The sequence below is a fragment of the Puma concolor genome, chromosome D2 (genome assembly GCF_028749965.1).
Source record: "Puma concolor isolate L17-30 chromosome D2, mPumCon1.1.hap2, whole genome shotgun sequence".
Taxonomy (NCBI): domain Eukaryota; kingdom Metazoa; phylum Chordata; class Mammalia; order Carnivora; family Felidae; genus Puma; species Puma concolor.
In genome coordinates this window covers 8,144,562-8,155,474 of record NC_141677.1, presented here as the reverse complement: position 1 = coordinate 8,155,474, position 10,913 = coordinate 8,144,562, and the positions used below count along the sequence as shown (strand labels likewise).

The 10,913-nt window shown below is 43.5% G+C and overlaps 1 non-coding gene across 1 annotated transcript; it reads right to left on the bottom strand.

Moving 5' to 3' along the window:
* Positions 1 to 1,272: 1,272 nt before the first annotated feature.
* Positions 1,273 to 1,375, bottom strand: LOC112851594 (U6 spliceosomal RNA). The gene has a single exon (XR_003222785.1). It is a non-coding gene; the product is annotated as a U6 spliceosomal RNA (small nuclear RNA).
* Between the last annotated feature and the right edge of the window lie 9,538 nt (positions 1,376 to 10,913).

The window sequence follows — 10,913 nt, the reverse complement described above, 5'->3', positions numbered from 1 at the left end:
AAGTTCATGATCTCATGGTTCGTGGGTTCGAGGCCCGCATCTGGCTCTGTGCCGACAGCTCGGAGCCTGGAGCCTGCTTCGGATTCTGTGTCTCCCTCTCCCTCTCTGTGCCCTCCCCTGCTTGTGCTCTGTCTCTCTCTCTCAAAAATAAATGACCATTAAAAAAGGAAATAAAATTACATAAGTTTATTCTCTTGCAGTTCTGAGGGTCAGAAAGCTAAAGCTAGGATCAATGTGTTGATAGCTGCACTCTTTCTGAAGACTTCAGGGGACAATCTGCTTCCCTTGCATTTCCTGACTCTGAGAACCTCGCACTGCTTCTGGTCGTTCCAAGGTACTCTGTCTGACTTTGACCTTCTTGCTGCTGCCTTTTCTTCTCTCCTTCTTCCTCTCCTTCCCCTCCTCCTCCTCCTTCTTTTTGAGAGAGAGAGAGAGAGTGGAGAGAGGGGCAGAGAGAGGGAGAGAGAGAATCCCAAGCCGGCTTCATGCTCAGCTGGGAGCCCAACGTGGGGCTCGATCCCACCACCCTGGGATCAGGACCTGAGCTGAAATCAAGAGTGAGAGGCTTAACTGACTGACCCATCCAGGCGCCCCACTTGCTTTCTTCTTATAGGAACCTTTGTGATTACATCGGGCCCACCCAGGTAACCCAGTGTCCTAACATAATGACATGGACCAAGTCTCTTCTGCCTTAGAAGGTAACAAACACATTCACAGGTTTCTGGGATTAGGCCAAGGACATGTTTGGGGACCATGATTCATCCTACTACGGTCTCCCTAGTGAATTTCTTTCCACTTTCTGGGCATCTGGCTGCCTCGGTTGGTAGAGCACATCACTCTTGCTCTCAAGATTATAAATTCAAGCCCCACACTGGATGTAGAAATTACTTAAAAATAAAAATCTTCAGGGAGCGCCTGGGTGACTCAGTCAGTTAAGTGGCCGGCTCTTGGTTTCGGCTCAGGTCATGATCTCACGGTTCGTGAGTTCGAGCCCTGCATCAGGCTCCACACGGGGAGTAACGCTCTGTCTCCCTCTTCCTTCCCTCCCTTCTCCCACTCAAAATAAATAAATAAACTTTAAAAAAAAGGTAAGAATATTAAAATTTTTTTTTCAAATAAAAGAAATAAAAATCTTTAAAAAACAAAACAAAACAATTTACTTTCTGCTTCATTCACGGTGTGTTCTCTACATGGACAGAGGGTGGGCCAGGAAATCGGGAGAGACGTCTTCTTTCATTCAGGGAGAATACAAATTAGCAACGGGAACATCGAACAAATATGGAGCGCTTCATGAATTTGTAAGTCACCCTTGTGCAGAAGTGACGCGAATCTTCTCTGATTCCAACTTCAGTTTATGGGCTGTTCACGCGAGCACTTAAAAGTGCTTACTTTGATGGAGCTTAGGAAGACCCATCGTATCCCAAGTAAGTTAGCTTTCTCAGCCCAGTGGGCTGAGGTTTGGTTAGGAAAGCCATCTGCACAGATTAAAATGACAAAGAAAAACCAAAGCAAACCAACCAAAAACGAACCAACGGACCCAGCCACGAATACAGAGAGCAAGCTGACAGTTTGCCGTCGGGAGGGGGTGGCAAGTTGGGAAAATGGGTGAAGGGGAGCAGGAGACACAGGCTTCCAGGAGTAGGATGAATAAGTAACGAGAACAAAAGACGCGGCACAGGGAATCGGGTCAACAGTATTGCGATAGCATCGCGAGGAGACAGATGGGGGCTACGCTTGTGAGCACGGGTGGTCTAGGGTTGTCTAGACCCTTGTCTAAAGGTTGTCCCACCATCGTGTTGTGCAGCTGACACGAATGGATCGCTGTGCCACCTGTGCTTGAATAAAACACTTCTTTTGAAATGGCAAAGGTGCAAGTTGCTGAAAAAAAAAAAACACACCGGTGTTTTTATTTTATTTATGCTTCGCACAGATTTTTAATGACAGCTAGGTAGTATTGTCATTCTTTTTTTCATTTGGCTTGGCTCTGTGGGAGACGGGATGAGGCTGATGGAGATTTTGAGGAGACCGAAGTCCCCTCGCACCCCGACGCTGGCTGGGGGAGTGTTTCGTAACCGTCGAGGTGTGAACACCAGCGATCTGTTTTCATTACACCCCCAGAGCATTCCTGACATCCCATCCGAACTCCAAAATGTAATGAGAACCACATCAATGTTTTGCGATCTCTAAATATCAGATTAAGACAGGCGTGAAGGACTCTGCAGTCAAGTCAATGGAAACGCAGAGAAACGGACACTTCTCCTTAGGGCAACGTATACAGCAGGTGTCAGCATGGAATCCAGCTTTGGGTAGGACTAGCAATTAATTCAAATTAATGACTCCAACTTGAGCGTTTTCTTCCTTCAAGTCACCTTGCTAAGCCCTGACAAGTTAAAAGGTAAAAGCCCGGGGCGCCTGGGTGGCTTGGTCGGTTGGGTGTCCAACTTCGGCTCAGGTCATGAGCTCACGGTCCGTGAGTTCGAGACCCGCGTCGGGCTCTGTGCTGACAGCTCGGAGCCTGGAGCCTGCTTCCGATTCTGTGTCTCCCTCTCTGTCTGCTCCTCCCCAGTTCATGCTCTGTCTCTCTCTGTCTCAAAAATAAATAAACGTTGAAAAAAAAAAAAAAAAGGTAAAAGCCCGAACTTGGAAACAACCCAGACGTCCTTCGGTGGGTAAATGGTTAAATAAACTGGTGGGCCCGTATCATGGGTGCTACTTGGCAACAAAAGGGAACAAATTTCATACATGTTAACAGTTAACAGTATGGATGGATCCCAAGTGAGTGAAATAAGCCAGGACTAAAAGGTCACGTACTGCAGATTCCATTTATACAAAGTTACAGAGATGAAGGAACTGATTCCTGGTCGTCAGTGGTTAGGTTCAAGGAAGGTTGGGGAGCACTAAAAGTGGTATTTACGTATACGGGGAAAGTATGCAGGAAATTTCTGTGACAATGGACAGTTCTAGATGCTGATTGTAGTGCTGGTTACACAATCTACACAGGTGATAACATTTCATTGCGTGCAACGCACGCACGCACGCACACACACACACAGGAGTGCACGGAAACCTTGTGAGATCTGAATAAGCTCTGTGGACTGTACCAAGGTCAATTTCATGGTCTTGAGAGTGCAGTAGAGTTATGTAAGATACTACCTTTGGGGGAAGCTGAGTGAAGAGTACGTGGGAACTTTCTGTACTGTTTTTGCAATTTCACATCAGTCTATATTATTGCAAAATAAAGATTTTAAAAGATTAAAAGGTTAGAAAGGCACAGAATGTATTCTCAAGCCACTTAAAGTGCATTAGGGAGATAGACTAAAGAGATAACTCAGAAGCATAATAAAAAGTGATTTGGGGCACCTGGGTGGCTCCGTCGGTTAAGCGTCCGACTTTGGCTCAGTGCATGATCTCATGGTTTGTGAGCTGGAGCCCCACCTTGGGCTCTCTGCTGTCAGTGCAGAGCCACTTCAGATCCTCTGCCTCCTCCCCCTCAAATAAATAAAATTAAAAGATATTTTAAAAAGTGATTTGGAAGAAGTATTAATTTGGGGGCCTGAGGTTCAGGGAAATCTTGTCAAAAATGGTGGTGTTTGGGCCAGACCCTGAAAGGAGTGGGTGAGTTTCACAGGAGGAGAATGGGGAAGTGGTCAGAGCTGAATAAGGCCCGGGTGGTCAGATAACTTCCTTGCTCTTGGATTAATGAGTCTCCGAAAGCCATTATTTTAGTCTGGTTTCACCTCTCCGAAACTAATTGTACTTCCTGAAAGAAATTCACCAAAGGCTTTACGTTTGACATGGATTCGTATTAGCAATTAATGTCATTATTTACCTTGTTCTACACAAAACATTAATGCGATATTTAGGCTTCAGAAACTATGGCACCCTAGTGAGCCTGTTAGGGGGTCATGAGTTTCTTCCTTTGTGTAAATGTAAGGGTAAGACAAAGAAAAGGAGAAACATTGTCGGATTTTCGATACCTTTACATTACAAGGTCTATGCTCTAGTGGATTGCTAGACTCTGCACTTACTTGGAAGTGATCCTGGTATTTCAGACAAAGGAATGACATATGTGTTATGATTGACCTGATTGGCAATCTCCCACTGATCTGAATTTTTCATCCAGCTTTATGGAGATATAACTGACATATAACATTGTGTAAGTTTAAGATATACAACGTGATGATTTGATACACTTGTATATTGTGAAATGCTTACCGCAAATAAGGTTGGTTAATACATCCTTAATCTCACATAATGACTATTTTGTTGTTATGGTGAGAACATTAAAGCTCACACAACAACTTTTAAGTACACAATACAGTATCGTGACCTATGGTCACCATGCTGTCATAATCCCCAGAACCTACTCATCTTAGTTACAAGTGCGTACCCTTTGATGACATCTCCTGCCCCCCACCTCAACCCCCTCCCCAGAAACCACCACTCTACTCTGTTTCTATGAGCTTGATGTTCGTAGGTCCCACAAATAATTGGGATCATGAAATATTTGTCTTTCTCTGTGTGACTTATTTCACTTAGCATGATGCTCTCAAGGTCCATCCGTGTTGTTGCAAATGGCAGGATTTCCTTCTTTCTTTATGGCTGAATATTACTCCGGTGTGTGTGTGTGTGTGTGTGTGTGCGCGCGCGCACCACATTTTGTTAATCCCTTCATCTGTGAATGGACACTTGGGTTGTTTGTGTCTCGGCTCCTGTGAATAATGAGGCCACAAACACGCAGGGGAATATCTTTTTTAGAGAGTAATTTCCATTCCCTTGAATATAGACTCCAAAGTAGGATTGCTGGATCATATGGTAGTTCTATCTTTTCATCTCAATTTGGTGGCTAGGGTTCGCAAAAAACACAGCAATCCACCCCCGCCAAAACAAACAAACAAACAAACAAGAAACCCAAAACATTTTCTCCTCTTCTGCCTTAATTTTTCAAGTAATTTTGGTCTAGGGCAATACAAACGTGGTTTTCTCCATGGGGTCCCATTGTCATTTATATACCACTTCGGGGGCACCTGGGTGGCTCAGTCGGTTAAGCATGTGACTTCGGCTCAGGTCGTGATCTCAAGGTTCGTGAGTTTGAGCCCCACACGGGGCTCTGTGCTGATGGTTCAGAGCCTGGAGCCTGATTCGGGTTCTGTCCCTGTCTCTCTCTGCCCCTTCCCCCACCCCCCACTCTCTCTCTCTCAAAAGAATAAATAATAAGCATTAAAATTTTTTATAAACGATTTGAACATATTTATACAGATATGTGCTGTCAGACTCCCTGGATTAAAATCATGACTCTTTCACTTATGCAATCTGAGGAAAATTTGGCTTTCATGGCTCTGTGCCTCAATTTTCTCACCTATAAAACGATTATGACCATGGTACTATCCCACAAGCTCCTAAGTTTTAAATGAGATAGTTGATGTAAAACTCTTAGCAAAAAATAAACTGTTACTCAGAACTACAATAGTCAATATATTTGCTACCATATACAGTGCTAAGATATAAAAAGTATTTATATAAACATATTAAAAGCGTGAGGCATACTTCTGTACTTTTTAACTTGTCGATTTAAGGCAGAAAAGCTTAGGGTTTTTAAAAAATACTTTTTTGGCAACCTACGGAATGGGAAAAGATATTTGCAAATGACATATTAAACAAAGGGCTAGTATCCAAAATCTATAAAGAACTCACCAAACTCCACACCCGAAAAACAAATAATCCAGTGAAGAAATGGTCAGCAAACATGAATAGACACTTCTCTAAAGAAGACATACGGATGGCCAACAGGCACATGAAAAGATGCTCAACGTCGCTCCTCAATAGGAAAATACAAATCAAAAACACACTGAGATACCACCTCATGCTGGTTGGAGTGGCTAAAATAAACAAATCAGGAGACTATAGATGCCGGAGAGGATGTGGAGAAATGAGAACCCTCTTATACTGTTGGTGGGAATGCAAATTGGTGCAGCCACTCTGGAAAACAGTATGGAGGTTCCTCAAAAAATTAAAAATAGACCTACCCTATGACCCAGCAATAGCACTGCTAGGAATTTACCCAAGGGATACAGCAGTGCTGATGCATAGGGGCACATGGACCCCTATGTTTATAACAGCAATTTCAACAATAGCCAAATGATGGAAAGAGCTTAAATGTCCATCAACTGATGAATGGATAAAAAAATTGTGGTTTATATACACAATGGAGTACTACGTGGCAATGAGAAAGAATGAAATATGGCCCTTTGCAGCAACGTGGATGGAACTGGAGAGTGTGATGCTAAGTGAAATAAGCCATACAGAGAAAGACAGATACCATATGGTTTCACTTTTATGTGGATCCTGAGAAGCTTAACAGAAGACCAGGGGGGAGGGGAAGGGAAAAAAAAAAGAGAGGGAGGGAGGCAAACCATATGAGACTCTTAAAGGCTGAGAACAAACTGAGGGTTGATGGGGGGTGGGAGGGAGGGGAGGGTGGGTGATGGGCATTAAGGAGGGCACCTGTTGGGATGAACACTGGGTGTTGTACGGAAGCCAATGTGACAATAAATTTCACATTAAAAAAATAATAAAAAAGTAAAAAAAAACTTTTTATTGAAATATAACACACATAACAGAAAATGTGCACACATTGCGAATGTAGAGCTTGATAATTTTGATTGCGGTGAGAACACTTAACACAAGATATACCCTCTTAGCAGATTTTCAGTTGTAACGATTATATCATTACAACATAAAAAATTAAAAAGAATAAGTCACTCATCAAGTTTCTACCCTGACATTGTATTGTCTCAGTTTTATGTTTAATAAATATATATATTTATATATATATATGTATATATATATTTATTTATTTATATGTGTATATATTTAACATCATAGAATTGTACCATTTTTACTTTGCTTCTCTTCACATAGCATTATACGGTAGATATTTTCCCCACTACTGCATGGCTTTCGTGGTGATCACTGTCCCCCATCGAGACATATACATCAGATTGATGAATGTTAGTTTGGGGGCAGAATGGCTCCAGAATATCCAGGAATCACCGCTTTGGAGAACACTGTACCCAAGCGCAGCCTGCATCAGGAGACTTGGTCAGATGTATGGATTTGCCCGGAATCTTTTGTTGGTCCCTTCTAACCCATTCTTTATCCAGAAGCTCAAGTGATCTTTTCAAAATACAGGGACTGAGTGTCCTTCAGGTAGAACCTTTAGGTGGCTTGCCATGGCTCTTAGGATGAAAGTCTTTAACATTTAGACGCTACCTCGCCTAGGCTCTGCTTCCATCCCCAGTTCAATTTCTGACTGTGCTTCCATTTGTCAGTTCATGAACTATTAAAACACTAAAAAAAAAACCCAGAAAAACCACAAAAAACCCAAGCCCCAATCCTGTAAAGGGGGCACTGCTTGCTGAACAACGCAGCCTCCCTCTGATTATAAAAGGGAACTGATTGGTAGAGGCGTACAAGTCGTTTATGTTGCAGCGAGGGTGGTTTTATCCATGTATTCTATTATGGGTCCAAGGACTCACTTACCCTGTAGCCATGGGTGGGATTACAGGAAGAGGTTGCCCCAGAGAACTTCCTGGATCTCTGATGCAATAGAGGCGTAGGAATGTCTAGCACAAGCCCAGCAAAGGCAAGACACTTTGACGGACAAATTGCAAGTCTGTCTCCCAAATCCCTACCCTTCCCATCGCCCTGAAAACCCACGTGACTAAAAAGATAAGAGAAACGTCCAGACTTTAGAGGAATCTCAACTGGGCTTTGAAGGTTCAGACCTTGCCATACGCTAAAAGCTGTCATTGAATTTGACTGAAATATCAAGTAGGGTAACAACTTTCTTACTTTTTGCCCAGTCTGTCTCATTGTGCACAAAGATGGGCAGATGGCCCCATGCATAGGTGCCTCTCAACATAAATAAAAGACTAAAGCAATCAGCTTGGAAAAGAAAATCCACTATCCTCTCTCTGAACTTTCTTTTAAAAAAAAATTTTTTTTTCAACGTTTTTATTTATTTATGGGACAGAGACAGAGCATGAACAGGGGAGGGGCAGAGAGAGAGGGAGACACAGAATCGGAAACAGGCTCCAGGCTCCGAGCCATCAGCCCAGAGCCTGACGCGGGGCTCGAACTCAACGGACCGTGAAATCGTGACCTGGCTGAAGTCGGACGCTTAACCGACTGCGCCACCCAGGCGCCCCTCTCTCTGAACTTTCATAGTCTGTCTGCTTTGAGACACTGTGTTTGGAACAGTTATTGAACATAGTAGCTTTTCTGCCGCTCAAGTCATTCTTACTGCTACGCCAAGACGTTTTTTACTACGAGGAGTGTATTTAATAGCTAATTTTGTTCCTCAACGATTTTATATTCTAACAAATTATGTCTGGGCACAAGCTCTGTGCGAGCTGAGAATATATTAAGACATAACAGCCGTGGTCCGGGAGCTTCTCTACTGGAGGAAGAGGGATAGGAGGAATATGAGAAATGATGGCATTGGGGGATTTCTTGGAAAATCAGAGTGCAAAATTATTGAGAGTTTAATCTAGGAGTAATACATGTCTAACGATTCCAAGCGTGAATGAAGGGAGTTCTCTTTCTGGTGGTGTTACATCGATAAAGACATATTTACGACCTTCAGATAGAAACCCAAAACAGATTGCAACATACACTGAAGCCGAAGGTTCTTCCTTGTTGACTACACATGGCCAAGGCCGGAGGGTGACTGTCTTAAAGGACTACCAGGCATTTGCCTGGCATTCTCTAGAGTAATGATCACTTCTCTGTCATTTGGGGAAGGACACAGCAGGAACATTCCATTCTTCAACTCCTACAGGACACATGGCCTCGTGGACATTGTGGCCTGATTTAAAAAGAGCAGCAAACTCTGTTTGACCCCTTCTGCTAGGACACCTAATGATTAATGTTACACAAAAGTCGTTATTATCGGTGGTCACTAGTATGGTTTGAACGTCAACAGACATGTTATTACTGTGTTTATCAATCTGCTCAGTTTCTAGATGGTTGTGTGTTTCCGACGGAAGACTGTCGGGCGGTGGGGTTTGTCCACCACTCGGCAGGGAGCACCTGGGGGGTGTCCAATTGGTTGAGTGTCCAATTCTTGACTTGGGCTCGGGTCATGATTCCAGGTTGTGGGATTGAGCCCCAAAGCGGGCTCCAAGCTGAACATCGAGCCTGCTTGGGATTCTCTCTCTCTCTGCCCCTTCCCAGCTTGCATCCTTGCTCTCTCTCTCTTATAAATAAATAAATAAATAAATAAATAAATAAATAAATAAAACCATTTTGATCACTCAGCAAAGTTAAAAATATTTTCATCCAACATTAAAATTCTACATGGTCTTTGAACGAGCAACTATGGTTCAAAGACATTTCTTGTAGGTGTAAAGGGGTATTTGTATCAACACTCGAAATGATTTCTGCACAACATTTTTTGGAGCAATGTGGGTAATTGCAAAAGATCCTACTCCGTCTTCATGTCTGTTGGTAATGGATTTTCAAGTTGTCTGTAATAACGTGCCAACATATATTAAGCGATCAAAGCAAAATGGGGAAGCATGTGGTACGTTTAGGTGAAAAAAACAAATGGGTATCTACGGATCTACTTGGATAGGCATGTATGATCCATAGAAGGTAGTCAAAACCACCGCTGAGAGACGGTTGTCTTTGAAGGCGAGACCGTGCGACCAGGAGCTGGGGCGAGGGGAGAGCCTTACTTTGTATCGCATTCCCTATTTTCACCTTTTGAGTTTTGTGCCTGCATGTGGTACAACAGATTCTGTCCCAATTCTGCACCCCCGCCTAATTGCATTATGTGTGCACTTTCTTTGTCATGTGATCTGCAGCCTCTCCTTGTAGGTGAAGCAGACCACCCCACCTGCTGGGGTCGGCCTTGGCCGTGTGATCTGCAGCTGCCAAAGGTATGTTAGCAGACGGGCAGCAGGCGGAGGTTGAACCGTGCCGGTGTGATGGTGGCGGTCCCCTTGTGCTCTTGGGACCTATCAGGTGAAGAACACGATCCCGTGTTCTTAGCTGCTAGTTCCAGAATGAACTGGCCTGTGGAGCAGGCCAGGATCCAACCCACATTGTTGAGCCAAGCCCAAGTGATCCCAGCTCAAAGCCCAGCCAGGCCACACGACTGTGAGCACAGAAAATAAATGTTCACGGTTGGGGCGCCTGGGTGGCTCAGTCGGTTAAGCGTCTGACTTCGGCTGAGGTCATGATCTCACGGCTCATGGTTCAAGCCCCGCGTCGGGCTCTGTGCTGACAGCTCAGAGCCTGGAGCCTGCTTCGGATTCTGTGTCTCCCTCTCTGCCCCTCCCCTCCTCATGCTCTGTCTCTCTCTGTCTCAAAAAAAAAAAAAAATGTGCACAGCTATTCACGATTATTTGTTACACAGCATTATAGCAACAACCAAATAAGATAAATCCCATATAGGAACTCACTTAATTAACCTCTGCTTAACTAGATTACTATATCAACTGATGCCTTCTTTTCTCCCGTAGATACCTGAACTGACATCCAATGACTCCTAAATGCTCATAACTAGTAGGCTGATTTGTTGTAGCATCTTTCCACTCTTTCCAGTTGAACTGTATGCTTGCTGAGAGTTAGAGATTTGTTCTCAGACTTACTTATGCCTGTTCTGTTTGTTATAACAGTTTAATTGTTTAATGCATTTTGATTAATTTAGTTAAATGTGACTTCAAAAGGCTGTATTGTTGGCATGAAGATTACATTTTACTCTTTGGAAGACCGCAATAAAAGTCACTAGAAACTGATAAAAATTCAATAGTCTACTCTTGGTAAATAAAAATCATACGAATATGGAAGGATTTGCATTTAACGTTGGGGTTCCCAAGTGGGGTGCCTGGGTGGCTCAATGAGTT